General features: G+C 43.1%; 1 protein-coding gene across 14 annotated transcripts in view; it reads right to left on the reverse strand.

Annotated features, from left to right (window-relative positions):
* Positions 1–17,616, reverse strand: part of ERC2 (ELKS/RAB6-interacting/CAST family member 2) — a 923,425-nt gene that overhangs the window by 729,401 nt on the left and 176,408 nt on the right. The window lies entirely within an intron of this gene.

Genomic DNA, 17,616 nt, shown 5'->3' on the forward strand with positions numbered 1-17,616 from the left:
CAACTAGCCCAAACAACGTCCTTCGGCAAATCAGAAAAGGAAACCCCTTCCTCAAGACACTTTTCCTCCATCTGCCAGAAAACTGTTGCTATATAGCGATTTTCTTAGAACAAGGGACTTTGTTGCCACCTTCTGACAAACTGTCAGGATATAGAAGTAAATCTACGATGTACACGATATAGATGGTGCCCCCGGAAGTGTGTGCAACCAATCAATACAATTGGCACACTGGTTCTGGACAAAGTCCCTTCATTTTCATAGTATCACAACACTTCAGATAAACAACTTACGAATTTCCTAAAAGTTGCCACAAGACAGTCATATATTGTTTGTGTGAGTGTGTGATTGCATGTGTACATGAACCTATATTACACATTTTTTAAATGAATTTTGCAAACAAAAAAGAGAATTGTCTATATCAGGTTAGACTACTGGCCCAAAGCCATGAGAACAGCTATCCTTTATCTATCAGGATGAGAAATTTTAAAATACATGCTTTTATACAAAGGCAATGTCACAGTGGGAAAAAGAAAAAAGGGGGGGATTTTGGAGTCTTGGAACAATCAGTTTATTCCAAGGCAAGAATATTTATCCCTATCCTGCATAACCAAAAATTTTACTAATAGTCATAAAAATAATTGCCCCATTTCAAAACCCACTTGCTATACAGCACACGAATAAAGTGGACCAATGAGAGAGCATCTTCGTCCTTAAATAGTTTTACATTTAGCTGCCATCACCTTCACCCTTCCCGCCTTTGGTTCCTGGCCTCTACATAAGACCATTAAGAGTTCACAAAGCTCAGGATAATGGATTTTCCAGAAACAGGATCCCAGTTTCCCAAGCAATGGGAAGGCCAGACCACAAGAGCCACAGCTCAAAGAAAGGAGATAATTCAAAAATAAAATTTCGTAAACAAGCAGATTTTTTATGGCCCTCTCTACTTATGGAGCACTGACTCCGACACATTGTTTTTCCTCGACCTCTTATATCATCACTACAAGTAACTGTGAGTACAGCAGGGCCAAATAAAACAGTTTTCTAAAGAGAGGGAAGCAAACCAGCCCAGATGAGAGTCTAATAAGGGCCAGGTGCCCTTTTCGCTGCTTCAGCTGGTTTTCCCCTTTTTAATCTCACAACACATAAGGTTTTCTTAGTCCCATTTTACAGAAGAGGAAGCTGAGTCTCAGAGAGGTTGAACAACTTGCCCAAGGTCACACAGCTATTAGTGCGAAGCCATGTCTGGCTCCCAACCTCTTGCCTTCCCACTACACCACCCAGCCCTGGGCAGAGCTTTAGGGCAGCACTTCTCAAACCTTCGTGTGCCCACAGGTTTCCCGCAGATCTTGTCACAGTGCAGATTCTGACTCCAGAAGCCAGAGCAGAGCCTGAGATGCTGCATTTCTAACTATGTAGCTCCCAGAAGATACAGATGACCTGCCTGTTGTTGGACCACACGTTGAGTGGCAAGGCTTTTGACTAGTGGTTCTCAAATAGGGGAAGTTTCACCCCCTAGGGACATCTGAAATGTCTGGAGACTTTTTTTTATTGTCACGACTAGGAATGGGGATGCTACTGGACCTTGTAGGCAGAGGTCAGTGATGTTGCTAAACATCCTACAACGCACAGGGCAGCCCCCCAACCAGAGCAAAGAATTGTTCGGCCCAGAATGTCAACAGCGACACAATTAAGAAATGCTGCTTTAGAAGTCCCAAGTTCATTTAAACTTGTTCCAAAGTTTGTTCCAAAGATTTAATTTTGCAAACTTGCACTGGGGTCAAAGGTAGCTCTATTCTCCTTAAAGCCCAATAGAAAATTTGATGCCATGCAACCAATGGCTAGAGGATAATAAAGTTAATTTCCTCACAAATATTCTGCCATGATACTGAAGAAAATCAAATCAGCTGATTACAAAGAAGGGTTTCACAAACTGCCTGGAGTTTCTATAAGGTCTTTGTTTCTTCACACTGTAGGTCACAATTGAAAAGGCAAAGGATAAGATTATTTTAGATGCAAATTTTATAATTTCCTGTTCTGACAGCTCAAACATTCACCCTGTTGACAAGGATCACACAAAACCATCTTTTATTATTCATCATTAGCTGCTCCCCCCACTGTCAATATCCCAATGGGACACTGCAGAGCTTGCACCCAGCATCCACTCAATTCCTAAACTCAGTACAGAAACCAGTCATTCATCTGGATCTTTAATGTTCTTAGCACCGAAGAACTAGTTCAATTTTAGTATTTTTCATTGAACATTATATTAAGGTTGAGTGAAAATTATTATTTATTATGTTGGGGGGAAACGGGGGGGTGGGGTGGAGGTCTAAGAAAAAACATCATGTGTGCTAATGAATCAGACCCCCAGGCTATACACATCTGTCTTTCCTACCTTATCTACCAATGACCTTCTCCTCATCCCTAGGGAGCCAGCCCAAAGATCCCACGTAAACACAGCCCCTATGGCAGGGTCTCTGTCATCTCGGTGTCTATCTCAAAACATAGTTTAGAGTTGAAGGCTCTCTATGAAAGGACTGAGTGACTGAATGAAAGAATGAATGAACAAATGAATGAACTCTCTTATCCTTGAACACTCAGCTCTCTGGAGCCTCCCTCCTCTCTGAATATTTCCTTCTAAGTTTTTGTTTGGTTTGGTTTGGTTTTTCCCCTCTACTTCCCTTCCTCTTTCCTTGTCCTAAACACAGATATGCCCCAGCTCTATCTTTGGGCCCACCTTCCTTTGGGGAGCTCTAAACCTCTAAACCCTACCTCTTACAAATGGTTCCCAAACCTACTTCTCTAACCCAGTTTTCTGCCCTGCAATGCAAACCTGTATTTTCAAATGTCAAATTCATCTTCCCCTCCCCAAACCCTGCCTCCTTCATAACTGTCATAGGCATGATCAACAACTCTGTCACCAAAGCTGGAAACTCCAGCTTCTTACTTTTTATTTTTTAAAGATTTTATTGGGGAAGGGGACCAGGACTTTATTGGGGGAACAGTGTGTATTTCCAGGTCTTTTTCCAAGTCAAGTTGTTGTCCTTTCAGTCTTAGTTGTGGCGGGCGCAGCTCAGCTTCAGGTCTAGTTGCCGTTTTTTCTAGTTGCAGGGGGCGCAGTCCACCATCCCTTGTGGGAGTTGAGGAGTTGAACCAGCAACCTTGTGGTTGAGAGCCCACTGGCCCATGTGGGAATCGAACCGGCAGCCTTCGGAGTTAGGAGCACGGAGCTCCAACCACCTGAGCTACCGGGCTGGCCCCTCCAGCTTCTTTCTGATAGCTCCACCCTCCTCATCCTTGACATACAATGTGGTTCCTATTTTAAGGCATCCTCTTCTATTCCTTTCCCAGTCTGTTCCCACTGTCATTACCTCAATTCCACCTCATGAATGGTCTCCTAGATTTTCAGAACTAGCTCCTAATTGGTGGGTACAGGATTAAAGAGAGCAGCATGGGAGCCGGGTATGAGACAGTGAGTTATAACTGCCCCATGAGAAGCCCTTGTGACTCTGAATGCTGCACTACACCCCACCCACCTCCAGCTCTCTCCCACACACAAAGGAGGTCGTGTCACCTGATGGTTAGGAACACAGGCCCTGAGGCCACCCTGACTGTGACTCCTGTAAGGCCTTGGGCAGGGTAACCCACTTCCCTGTGACCCAGTTTCTTCATCTGTAACAAGGGGAGATTAATCTACGTAATAACGTTCTGAAACCAGGATGGTGGAGAGAAGGTCACTCTTGAGTTTGCATAGCTCAGTACAAACACCTGTGCCCCAACAAGTCACCTGTAAAATGCTACCAGGCAAGGTTTGATTCTGAAGAGAAAAATCAATGGTTTGTAAAGAGAACATGGACTTGCTTTACAAGGAGACTAACTGACGTGACGGTAACTATTGCTTATCCCTTCCTCACCTTTCTTCCAAGAATCATAAATAACAGTTGTTGAGCCAAGTCCTATGTAAAATGCTCTGCATAGGTCATTTCATTTGAGACCAAAGAATGAACTCATGCAGGTGGATGAAAAGGTTTTGTAGGAGGCAAAAAAAACTGCTGATTAAAATTATATTAGGGTAGAAGTCTCCTATAAATTTCACTAGCATTCTTAGGTCTCTTTCAAAAGCTCAGAACTGCTATTTGGAATATAATAACAAAAGACAATTAACCCTATTAAACAATGCAGATGAAAACACCAGGGGAGGAAATGATTGAGGTTAAAAATAAAAAAGAATCACATATTAGGAGAAAGAATAAGATTTTAAATGAAGCCATAATAGAAACCAGATGAGAAACCTAAATAGAAAAGGAAAGATTCAAAGAAAACAAATCAGAGAGGAGAGGAACTGGGTGGGGAAAAAAAGACTTGAAGTTATTTTGACTTTCTACATAACAGTAGATGATACAATGGTTCTCCGTTCTGAGGTCGAGGCCCCTGTGTGGTCTCAGGCGAGTTACTCAGCTTCCCTGATTAAGTAATGGGCCAGTGTCAGCACCTACAGCTCACACAGTTGCTCTTAGGAATGACTGAGTATAGCACTCAGCTCCGTGCCCACACCAGACAGCCTTCCATTTTAACCATTGTGGGAGGACGGTGATGATTTATGCTGTTCCCAACACCCTGCCAGGACCTCCCAAGACGAGAGTCCACGAACCTCCCTCTATCCGTGTGATAACCCTCAGACAGACCTTGCCACACAGATTTCTTGGGAGGCTGCTGTGATTTCAGAAAATGTGGTCATTTTAGACCATTCTTCTGGAGTCTTCTGTACAAGAAGCAGCATGTTTATGTCTGTAAGGCAACAAAGCAAGGGGCCAGCATGCAAAGATAACCTCAGCCTAGAAAAAAAGGGGAAAGATAATGAGTTCTTCATAAAGATTTCACGTCCTCTGGAGAATCCTGTGTCATCACGTGTCAGAAGTCTCCAATCAGCATACGCGTCCTCAGGGACCCACTAAACTCCCAGGATCAATCTAGCTGGAACAGTTGCTCAAGAGGCATCGTAAGGATACCCATTAATGTTAGCACTTGGCAGGTTTTTAAGGTGTATCAAGTTTCCAGCATGGATTTGGCAATCATCCAATCATCGCACAACATTCTGTCTTTTAAAGCAACTAAAGCTTGAGTTCTTAAAATCATCTAAATTTTGACATGCATCATAAAAGTAGTGCAACAGAGACCTTTGGCAGGAACACCACTGGGTATCATGAAGGAATAGTGGAATATCTATATTAAGTGTTATTTCTACTGCCTAAGGCACAATCAGGTTTTGCCTCTTCCTTCCTACATGGACTCTGCTGGAACGACAAAGATCTACCCTGCCCTTTCAAAGAAAATCACTATGCAATGCATTCCTATTTGGATGTGGACGGGAAAAGCAATGCTTTAAAGAAGGTCATTTGTCTAAACCAGGATTAATTTCCAGCACACTCAAAAGTGCACATAGTAGGTGGCGAGGCAGCTCTTGATTCCAGGTTTGAGTGATTAAATTGAAAGGGGAGGGTTTTTTGTAGCAACTCTTTAGAGAAATAATGTTTAAGTCTGGCCAAGAAATATAAAAAGAAAGTGGCACTAATAAACCCAAAAGAAGTTAGTGTTAGAGTGGCAGCTGCTCAGAAACTCAGTAGGTTTCTGAGTGAGGGATGTGTTGAATGTTGATAGAGTATTTCCTAGGTATAGGACCGCTGGCCCCAGTGCACGGCACATGAAGAACCCAGAAACTCTGCCATGCGTCTGTGGATTCTCTGTGAGAAGAGAACTTTCCTTTATTAATAACTTTTGAAAACATGCACAAACTAATTCATGCTGGCAGTCCAAATCCTCCCATCAAATTTCATGAGGTGATCAGGCTGAGTTCAAAGATGTACACAGGATAAAGAGAAAACCTCACGTCTAGAGAAAATTTGGGGGAGGAGGAAGGATAGTGAACAAAAACCTATAGTCTGAACTTAAAGCTTTAAAGTCAAGAAAAGAGGGAAAATCTAGAAGACTTGGTTAAGTGGGTCAAAAAATAAAGGTTTCGATTGCATAAAAAGCCAAATGCGAGTTCAGATTTTTTAGTGCGATATGCATAAATACTTGCTGCTATTTATACACACAAATATTTTCCTTTACTTGAGATTTAGTGGGTCTGTGCCTGAGGCAAGATTTTTTTTAATAGTAATAATAAAAATACTTAATAGTACTTAGAGCAAAGCATGTGTGGTCATGATGTTTTAAAGGGGAGAAAGAAAAGGTAATTCTGAACATCTGTACTACATTTCCACATGATAAAACCACCACACTCCAAATTATTCTGAAGTTCGGAGGTGCTGGGGGTGGGGCACAGTTCCTGTAGAGAATGTTTAGTTAAAAAACAAAAGGGGAGACTCAAAGGCCATTTTGTGAAAAGCCAGGGGACAACAATCTTTATTGTAAAATGAAACTGTCAGTTAATAGTGACGGTCCAGTAGTCAAAAACCAAGTTTATGTGTCTTCTTGGATCATAATTATTACCCTCCTTAAATACTCCTGAGAATAAAAAGTCTTTATTTCATCATCACAAAATCTCAAGCTTTCACAAGTGCTATCTCAGATCAAAACACCACTCCCAGCCCCCTCCCTTAGATTTATTTTCCAGGGCTTTCCCTCATTCCCAGCCTACATCTTCTAAGAGGAAAGGAGGAAGGGACGGGGAGGGGGAGGCGCGCGCGCGCATCGCCACTCCCAACACACGCCGCGCGCGCGCGCGCAACGCGCGCACACACACACACACACCGCGCGCGCGACACCACACCACGCGCGCCCAACACACACACGCCGCGCGCACACAACACACCACGCGCTCCACACGCGCACCACACACACCCACCGGGCGCGCGCGCACACACACACCGGGCGCGCGGGCTGCAGACAACACCGCGCGCGCACACACAACACCGCGCACACACACACACACACCGCGCGCGCACACACACAGCGGCGCACGACGCGCGACACACACACCGGGCGCGCGCGCAACCACACACCCGGCGCGCGCTCGCGACACACACCACACCACCGCGCGCGCGCGCGCGCTCGCTCGCACACACAGCGGGCGCGCGCCACACACACACACCGGCGCTCGCGCACACACACACCGCGCGCACACACACACACACACGGCGCGCTCGCACACACACACACCGCGCGCTGCGCTCGCTGCGCACACACACACACACACACAGCGTTCTCTCTCTCTCACACACACACACACCTTTGCTCTGCTCTCTCCTCTCTCTCACACAACACCTTTCTCTCTCACACACACACACACCTCTCTCTCTCTCTCTCTCTCTCTCTCTCTCTCACACACACACACACACACACACACACACACACACACACACCACTTCTGTTTTCCTTTCAGTCTCAAGCCCCCATTTCTCCTCAGCACATCTGTTTCCTAGTTCAGTCCTCGCAGTCAGTCTTTGGGTCAGGCTATCAGGATCTGGGCTGCCCTCCCCAGTAAAACAGAGTTTCAAGCCGGTGGGGCTGGGAATCGCCGTATTTGCCACAGCCACAAGGATGTGTCAATCACTCTACACCAGCAGTGCACAACCTGGGCAATTTTGTCCCCCAGGGGATATTATGCAAGGTCCGGAGACCTTTTTTGTTGTCACAAGTGGGCGAAGGAAAAAGGTACTACTTGCGTCTAGCTGGTAAAAGCCCAGGATGCTACTAAACATTCTACAAGGCACAGCACAGCTCCCAACAGAGAATTATCGTGCCCCAAATGTCAACAGTGCTGAGACTGAGAAACTCTGGCTACTCCGAGGAAGCAACATCCCAGTAAAAGGCAGTCTCTTTCCCCAACATTAAAAATGTTCAAACAGCTGACAACCCAGCCCACAGGGCACCAGAAGCGATCTGACTACTTTGGGGGCTGAAGGAAGAGCAGCGGGTGGTGAGAGGACTTTCTCAGTTGTCAGGCCCTGGCTTTACTTGGTTAAGAACACTCTCCATAGAAAAGCTTAGCAATTCTATGGCACACCAACAATTACCATGTGTAAATACGTTTTAACACGACTGGTAGATACAGTACATGGACAGTTTGTTTTTCAGGCCATTTCCCTTAAAACAGCCACAGATGTTTAAAGCACTAATTGTGTAGGTTTAAAAAGTATCAACAAACGCAGGTATTAAAAAACAAGAAAAGAAAAGAAAAAAGGAGGAGGAGGAGTTGGAAGCCTGTGTATAGCTGTCAGGAATTCCTAAACCTTTTGGAGTTTTAATGGCAATCTCCATTTCTCTGGTACATTATATGTTAGTGAATACTACACATGTAGTCTCTTTTTAATCCACACAGGTTGTTTTCCCAATACCCACTACTCCTGAAAGAGCTGCAGACTTTTGTGACACTTGGCAATACTAAATGTGCTGTGACTCAAGATGAAAATAACAGGTCTAACCATTGTAAATGAAAAATGGGCAGAAACGAAAGAAAACAAATACTGTCTCTTCATTTAAAAAAAGTCAAAACGTATACATGAAAGTAGTAAGATTTGATACTCTAAATATAACTATTTGCACTTAGGCTTTTTACCAAACATCTTGATTAAAAAATCATTTACTTATCATCTAAATCCGGAAGCGCCAATCTTTTTCTTTAAGGGCCAAGTAGTAAATATTTTAGGCTTTGAGGGTTTGAGGGTCATGAGGCAAAATAGAAAATATTATATTGGTACTTACATAACCATTTCAAATGTAACCATTTAAAAAGGTAAAAACCACTCTTAGCTCCCAGGCCATTAAAAAAAAAAAAAAAGCCAGGTGATGGGCCACATTTGGCCCACAGCTATAATTTGCCAACTCTTGAGCTAAATGAGTAGTAAGTCTTTATCATTTTTACTCTTAAGTCTCACTCATTTTTCTTTCTTTTTCCTTTTTCCACAAAGTACAAATACATAATTATATTTTTCCTTCAGTAAGGAGGGTTGAATTCATTCGTTACATTCAACTGCTGTATATCCAACAATGTTACAGACCACTGCTATAAGCATGAGCCACTCCTAGGAATCACCCAGCCACAACTCACATTACCGTATTTAACACTCTACCCCAAGCAGAGCGCTGGTCAACCTACATGCCAAACTGGAAACACAAATAAAGCCTCCTCTTTCACAGCCAAGCCATGGTGGGTGAAAAAGGAGATTTTGCTTCACCAAATTTTAGCCAATTAGAAGAGTAATGAAATGGGGCACCTGTTAGTAGGTTTAAAATACAATTTGAATGTCTCGTAACTGACATAGAAAGAAACTGAAAATACCCAACAGAAACTAGATAAACTCAGTATTTCTTTTAGGCAATGAGGTAAGATGAACTAAAAAAAAAAAAATTGAAAAAGAAGGCTAACTTTGAACAGATGAAACAGGGAAAGTCCAACTCTAAGTGCCACCCAGTTTTCCTTATTCTCCCGCTCACAAAGATTCATTTATTCCCTAGGAATTTATGGAGGGCCAAATGTGCAGGACTGTTCTTTGCATTTTAAACAAGTACATTCATTTTCACAAGCTACACAGGGACTGAGAAGACCGAGCCTTCCTGCTGCCTTCTACATCACAGTTTTAACCTTTTCATTGCGTGTTAACTTCATGGATTTACAGTCCCCATTTCCATGGACCCTGATAAGACTTGGCAAGAAAAGAAATCTGAGCCTTTTGCACTTTTTTTTCCCTTTTTGGCACTTACAGAGAAAATATTGCTGAGCAAGAAGTCAGAAGACCATAATTCTGGTCCCTGGTTGACTCGGTATCAGGCGGAAACCCCTGGCAGTACCCAGGAGTGGTTAGGACCAGGAAGCTGCAGGCCCGAACACGAACGCCAGGGCCATGACCACTTGCTCTGAGACCCTGGATCAGACACATTACCCCGCTAGGCTGCGGCCTCCTCATCTGAATGGCAGGAAACCACCAACCAGCCTAGAGGATTGTTGGATTCAATGGCACTCCCAGGAAAATGATGCTCCTGAGAGACCAGGAAGTGTTACATGTCATCACTACTTCATTTCTCTGAACCTCAGCTTACTCACAGGATAACTGGAAGTATCAGAGGAAATCAGTGAAATGGAATGTGTCCTATAAAACACAAAGCCTCCTTCACGTGTAAGGGATTGACGTCCCCAACCCAGACCCCGGGGTCTTGGTATAACTGAATGGCCTCAACTTCCCACTGCAGCGGCCTATGAACAGTGCACGTGTGCAGGACTTTCTCCCTGCTGAGGTTTCATTTGTGGTGCACTGTTTTACCAAATGATGATGACAAGTTAGGTCAGCTACTGAGAGAATATTTTTTCAAAGAGCAGTCACACCCAACATAGAGCGGCGGGAGAGTGCAATAAGGACAGTGATCAGAGACTCTCCCAGCACAACCTCCCGACATCCCCTCCATGCCTGTGGCCTCCCCACACCGCTCTGCCATGCCACTTTCTTTTCTTAGCTGGCTCCAAAATGCCATGTGCTAATGGCTCCCTGGGGCTCCACCAGCCTCAGTTACTGTAAAAAGCAACCAATTACACTCATTAAAATCAATATGGGGTAAAACCTGAACCATTCATTTCACATTAGCATAGAGTATTCAAACTTTTAAAAATGCATTAAAATTTAAAGATAAGGGGCCATGCAGGCACTCTGCTCTGCTACGCCAATGGCGGAGAGCAAAGGCTTTGAAGGAAGTAGGAGTAGGGATGGCTCTGCAAGCAGTGGGCGCCATGGCCAAACCAGACTGTGGCATCACTTCTGACAGTTAAACCTCATCATAAAAACCAAGAGCACGTTGAAAACAACACAGTTTTCATGTAACCTGGGAGAGAAGTGTGAGGAGACTACAGTTGATGGCAGGAAAACTCAGACTGTCTGCAACTTTGTATTATAAATGACGCATTGGTTCACTGTCAGGAACAGGATGGGAAAAAAGCACAATAACAAGAAAATTGGAAGATGGAAAATGAGTGGTGGATTGCATCATGAACAAAGTCACCGGTACTCAGGTCTATGAAAAAGTAGAGTAAAACTTCCATCATCCTTCTGGACAGGAATTAGCTGCGAGGATAAACGAGTTCAGTTCAATGACCAAATCTCCACACTGCTTCTTTTTTTCATTACTGTGTTCAATTATCTTTATCACAAACATTTTTCATGCAACTATTTCTGAGTGTTGGTTTAATTATGACCATCCCTTTAGTTAGTAAATAAATGTGTTTATGCTACAAAATATTTTAAAGAAAAAGGCAAATGATGCTAAACAAAAATGAATACATTCTTTATGTCATCCGAAATGTGAAGGAAAAAAAGGTTATGAAACCCTACTTGCGGAAGTGTTGTTAAGCAAGGTCTACAGAAAGTGCTTTTCTGTTAAGATGCTTCATTGGCATCCAACCTGCACAGAGTGCTTGGAGAAAATGAAGCTCAGTGAGAATGAACGGAATCTGTCCCAAGGTGGCATCAGTCAATGAAAACTCTATGTAATCTCAGAAGATATATCGTATTCAAAATTAAATGCATATTCAGAAAAGAGGCAAGGAAAAGTATGCAGTTCCTAGGGTCTCCTCTTAAATAATAATGGAATAAGTGGCAAGGCAGCCTTTAGAAGGATCACACAAAAGGGGGGGGTGGGGAAGGGCTTGGTGGTCACAAATGACCAGGTGTGTGTGTTTGAAAATAACGATGACAGCAAAAGTCACCAATGGTCAGAAATGTCTTACGCACTTGGGCAGAACTTCATAATCTTTCCCTCAGCCATATCCTCAACCTGGGGACAGCTCCACCAGAACGGCATTCAGCACATCCACCATCTTTCCTCAACCTCAGGGTCTCCTGCTGATGACTCTCCTGCCCACAGTCCCGCCATCGGCCCACATCCAGGCCCATGGTGATTGTCTGCTCCTTGCAGCTCCCAGCACACAATTCCCAAGTTGTTGAGGTCCTGTCTGCAGGTAGAATGACCCTTCCCTTCAACTTCTGTGGCCACCATGCAGATTCAGACTCTTGGTCACCTGAACAACCACAGTATCTGTCCAACTTATCCCCATGCCTTTAGCCCCTTCCTACGCGACCCACTATAATTAGCACTAACAATCTTTTCTGATCATGCCTTTTTCCAAGGCAAATGCCTTCACAGGCTGTCCGGAGCCTACATAGCGAAGACCACTCCTCTGTGTCGCATGCTCAGAGACCTCAGGGACCTGACCTGAACCACCTATTCAGCTTTATTTCCTTTTGCTCCTGACAGGTGAGGTTTCAGCTGTTCCAAACTCACCATACCCCAAACCCACCACAGCTCCCACCTCTAAGGCTTGGCTCAGCCATCTCTTTTCCAATCATACTTTTCCATCACCCCTGTGTGTTGAAATTCTTTCTGCTTCTGAAGACCAGCTCCATCAGCAGCTGTCCTACCCCTAAGCTGCATAGCACTGAAGTACCATTTGAGGTCCTCTGGGTGTCCACCCCAAGGCGCGGTGGCGTGCGAGTGGTACCCAGTATATTCTCTGCAGCCAGATTCCCAGGTTCTGATCTTGGTTCCCGCACTTGCTGTGAGTGCCTGGGAACAATCACGTACTCTTTGTGCTTCAGTTTCCTTATATAGTATGCATGCGGATGATGATGACAATATTTACTTAGTACAGTAACCGAGCACAGAATAAGCATCAACATGCATGAGCTGTTTTTCTTACTGCCCACCTGAGCCCCTGAACAAGACCACGAACTTGCTAAGGATGCTCCCCCAGCATCCTGTACATAGATTTTTCAACACGTGCCCACCGATGTCCAACACACTTTGAAAGAAATGAAAGAAAACTTCCACTTAAAAGTTACCCTCAAAGTTACTGCAAACACAAATGACAGAGAAAACATACAAGAAAATGGCGTTTGTATAATCATTATGAACTTCTCCAATGTTGGTAAAATAAACCACAGAGCCATTCTCAAGGTATTTTTTAACTATTCTTTCACTCTTTCAAATATTTATTGAGCACCTGCAGGCAATATTTGAGACCTGGGAATATTGATGGAATGTACTGATCATGTAAGAAACTTACTTTATTAAAATAGGGAGAACTTATTAGGTTCTGTAATATACTTATAGGAAACAACTCATAGAAAAGAATGTACATGTTTATGTGGTCACTAGTGTTTAGGAATATCTTCTCTGAAAAGCTTCATTGGTAGAAATATTATAGAATGTATTGAATCTATAGAGTCAGAATCAGAAACGCCTCGACAGTGAAATCATGGCTCATCCAGCAAAACTAGAGACAAGTGTGTGTTAAAGAGAAAGAAGCCATATGTTTTGAAAGAAGGGGGACTCGGTGGAGTTTAGAAGTTTGTGCAAAGATTATATAGGGGAGGTTTAAGCTATCCATAAAAGGTTTACGAGCTCAAAAATTTGTAGATCACAAACTGCCTTGGTGGATCGCCCACTGGCCTGGAGACAACCAGAATAAATAAACAAGGAGACCAAGAATTCCTGTTGTCTTTCCTGTCTCATCCCTACTTCCCCCTTCCTCACCCCTGCACACATAGCATGGAGGGAAGCTCAGGGGTCTTTACCTGTCCTGGGTTACAGGTAAAAGCCACAAAAGCAGTTGTGGCTTTTGATAACTTGAGTGCTCTTCTACCCTTGCTGCCAATGAAAGGCCAGCTACCCTAAAGGACTAGCATAGGGAAGCAACAGGCATGGCAGCAGAGCTTACATCCCTCCCCTTCAAACATTTCACAGTGCAATGAATCCAAAGACTCCTGACTCTCTTCTAAGGACCAGCCAAGAATATATTAAGGAGAGTGAATATAGGAGGATCCTGGTATATAAACTCACTTTTTCTTTAATGAGATCAGTAGTATTCTGGGTACTTGATTACTAAAATCTTTACATGGAACAATATGTTCTTTGTAGAAAAAGCTAGATAGAGAACAAGGTAAACTATTACTACATCAAACAATGTCACATCATATCAACCTTATCCAAAAGCATCAGACAACACTAGTGAGTAATACTGCATTTCAGCCAACCCTTCGGATCACATTAGCAGTCAGTTGTAGTTCTTGGGCAATCGTTTTGGTCTTCCAAGTAAGTTGAGATCATAATCTTTCTGTTGTTGTTTCCTGCCAGGCAAAGATGCGGTTTTGCCCTCAGCCTTTTCCAGACCACCGAAAGACAAGACACTAAAGCAACCCAACCCTCCCCATGTGCAACTCCTGCCAACTCAAAATCTCCTGAAACAATAGGCTAAACAAGGCCAATGTTCCAAGAGACGGAATTTATGAGGTCCAACACCTTTGCTTAAGAATGAATCATAAAACCACCAGCACTCCATTCCCCAGCATTATACCATCTAGCCCCAGCAGGGTCAAACTGTGCAAAACGAAAAGGAAATCAAGAACACACTGAACTTAAAAACATCAAGTACATTTTAAATCCTGTTTTAGATTCATTTAATTTAACAGAGGCCAGGCAACTTCCTTATTTGAGCTGGGTTATTCTTACTGGTTTCACACCAACAGCAGTCATTTTTCCACTACAAAAAAATTGTTTTAAATACCCTGACAGAAGAACATTCTAAAATGAAGTAGAGAATATGGAAACAACTTACAATAAACTCTGCCTTCTAGAATAACTAATGGAGAAAATTACCCAGTTATTTGGCAATGGAAAACAACTCTATGTATAGTATTACATATTTTGCAGGTCACAAAGTAAACGCACAATTGTCATCTTTTAGCATAGCATTTTTCCAAAGTGTTTTACAAAGAGCATGAATGCAACAAGAGAAAAGCAAGTCAAATAAGTTTGAGAAGCTTCTCCTTGCCTCTGTCCCCTCTTGGAAATGACTGATGTACATTTGCATATTAAAGAGTCGGAGGAGTCCTGCGGTAAACTCTATGGAATCCAGCATTTTCTCAAATTCATTTGTCCCTACAGGTCTTTTCCTCTCATAACACAGATCAAAATCCCACAAAATGGCTGTTCTGCAGAGCACACTTTGGGAAAGATTATTCTAGAGAAAGGCTAGAATGAAATGGTCTAAAAGCTGAGATTCTGGAGTCTGCCTGATTTGAATACCAGTGTCACCACGACTTAGCTGTGGAACATTGGGCAAGCTTCTTAATGTCCTTTGTCCCTAAGTTCCCTCATGGAAAATGGGCAAAATAGCAGCACCTACCTCCTAGGCGTGGGTCTTTCCATATGACTGGAACAGTCTTCTGAGAGGAACCCTCACATGATAGTTTCCTTTTGGTCATTTAGATCTCAGTTCACGATGTCACATCCTCCAGTAGGCCTTCCCTGACCACCCAATATGGTCTCACCCAAGTCACTAGGTATTTTTTTGTTGCTTTTTTATTAGTTGTTTAGTTTTAGTGACTTGGCCTCACCCAAGTCACTAGTTTTGTTGTTGTTGTTGTTGTTGTTGTTTTAATTAAAGTTTATTGGGGTGATAATTGTTAGTAAAGTTACATAGATTTCAGGTGTACAATTCTGTAATACATTATCAAGTCACTAGTTTTTTTATCCTCTTCTTTACTTCACGATACTTCTCTGTTTAACTATTAAGTTGTTGTGTTTCACCCCACTAGAATACAAGCACCATGACCTCAAACTTTATCAGTTATAATCACTCTATCGCAAAATGGATCCTCAATAAGCATTCATTCGATGGATGGATGAATAAATGAATAAATGAGGTGGCTGTGAGAATTAAATATTAATAAACGTAAAGCATTCTTTAGAATGCCTAACATATAAGCATCAATCCAGACACTGTTATGAACACTTTGGATGATTAGGTGGTGAATACACTCATAATTCTTACACTATTGAACTTGCCTCTTCTTGCTGTATTGTGCGTAAACATTTCTCCGCATTTATTTAGAGGTACGTTGCTAAATGGGCTTTCAGGGATGGGGCAGGCTGGGAGGAGTGTGGACAGGCCCTGCGGGTAGCATTTTGCTGATTTCCATAGTGCAAATACTCCCACCATGACCAATTTCAAGCTATCAATGGTTTAAAAGCAGGCTCACAAAATTCCTGAAAATGTAACAGCTCTCATAAGCCAATACAATCCTTCTCTTGGGAAGGGTCCTTTCAGGCTTCCAAACCTTGTTTGTTGAGTTCAAGTTTAAAATGAGACTTTTATATAGAGACACCTTTTCCACATTCTCCCTTATTAATGAGCCAAGATAAGGGCTATCACTGACGTTGGTCCGATACTCCAGGAAACTGGTTGGATGTGTTGGGTTGCATTTTCTGTAAAACTCTCTGTGGGCGCTTGGGCTGATGATTAGTGCTCTAAACATGATCTATGTCCATGCCAGACCACTGAGGACCAGCTAAGCTCATAAAACACAAGTTAAATTGTGTTTAGATTTATTTAAATGGAGGCATCCACACAATAGAATCAGGGCATCAACTATTAAGTGCCACCAATGAGTAGAATCTAATAACAGAAGAAGAGTGACACTACCCTGACCACAACATCCCAACATAGAGTGAAGGTCAGTGCTGCAGATGGCGATTTCTCTGGCATCACAGCCTTGCGGTACATGCAACATGACCCCTTGGCATTCAGAATAAGCATCAGCTTTTTTAAACGATAGCAATCACCCAACCAGAGTTTTGAGACAACGTAACCAAAATTTCAAACTCTGCAGTCACTGTACAGGCAAGCAACAACATATAATTATTGCTTCTCTTCTATAAATTAAATGGAAAGCCTATGAAGTAAGGCAGGAAGAGAATCCTTTCTGCTTCACTTTAGTAGCTAGCTATTCCTGTGTAACAAATTACCCCCAAATTCAGCAGCTTGAAACAACACACATTTATCATCGCACGGTTTCTGTGGATCTGGAATCCAGGCACAGCTTACCTGGGTCCTCTGCTTCACAGTTTCTCACAAAGCTGCAATCAAGGTGTCAGCCCAGGGCTTGTCATCTCACCTGAAGATCCGACAGGGAAGGGTCCACTTCTAAGCTCACTAAGTGGTTGTTGGCAGTTTCAGTTCTTCATGGCTGTGTGAGTGAGGGTCTCAGCTCCTCATGAGTATTGGCTGGAAGCTGCCCTCAGTTCCTTACCACCTGGGCTTCTCCCACAGGGCAGATTGCTTCACCAAAGCATGCAACTGGAGAAGGCAATCAAGTCTTCTGACAAGATGGAAGTAACAGTCTTATGTAACCTAATCACTGAAGTGTCATTGGCATCCCATTATATTTGCCATATGCTATCGTTTAGAAGCAAATCACTAGGTTCAGCATATACTCAAGGGGAGGGGGATGACACAAGACAAGAAGTCCAAGAGGTAGGGATCACTGGGGCCATCTTAGAAGTCGGCCCACTTCTAAGAAGACTGTCTTGGAATACAGATGCGAAGACCAAGCCCAACAAAACACCTTTTTAAGCATCTCAACATGAAACGAAGCCATGTGGTTTCCTAAACATGTTGCTACGATCTCATGAAAACAAAACAAGGGAGAATGAGCACAGAGGACATTAATTCTGAGGACACAAAATCCCATTCATGTTCTAAGCAAAAACAATATACCAGAGAAAACTCCTGGGAGCATCTGCATTAGTCAGTCCCAACCCAGAAGCCGTTCTGAACAATGCAACAAG

The sequence above is a fragment of the Rhinolophus ferrumequinum genome, chromosome 17, assembly GCF_004115265.2.
Source record: "Rhinolophus ferrumequinum isolate MPI-CBG mRhiFer1 chromosome 17, mRhiFer1_v1.p, whole genome shotgun sequence".
In the NCBI taxonomy this organism is placed as follows: domain Eukaryota; kingdom Metazoa; phylum Chordata; class Mammalia; order Chiroptera; family Rhinolophidae; genus Rhinolophus; species Rhinolophus ferrumequinum.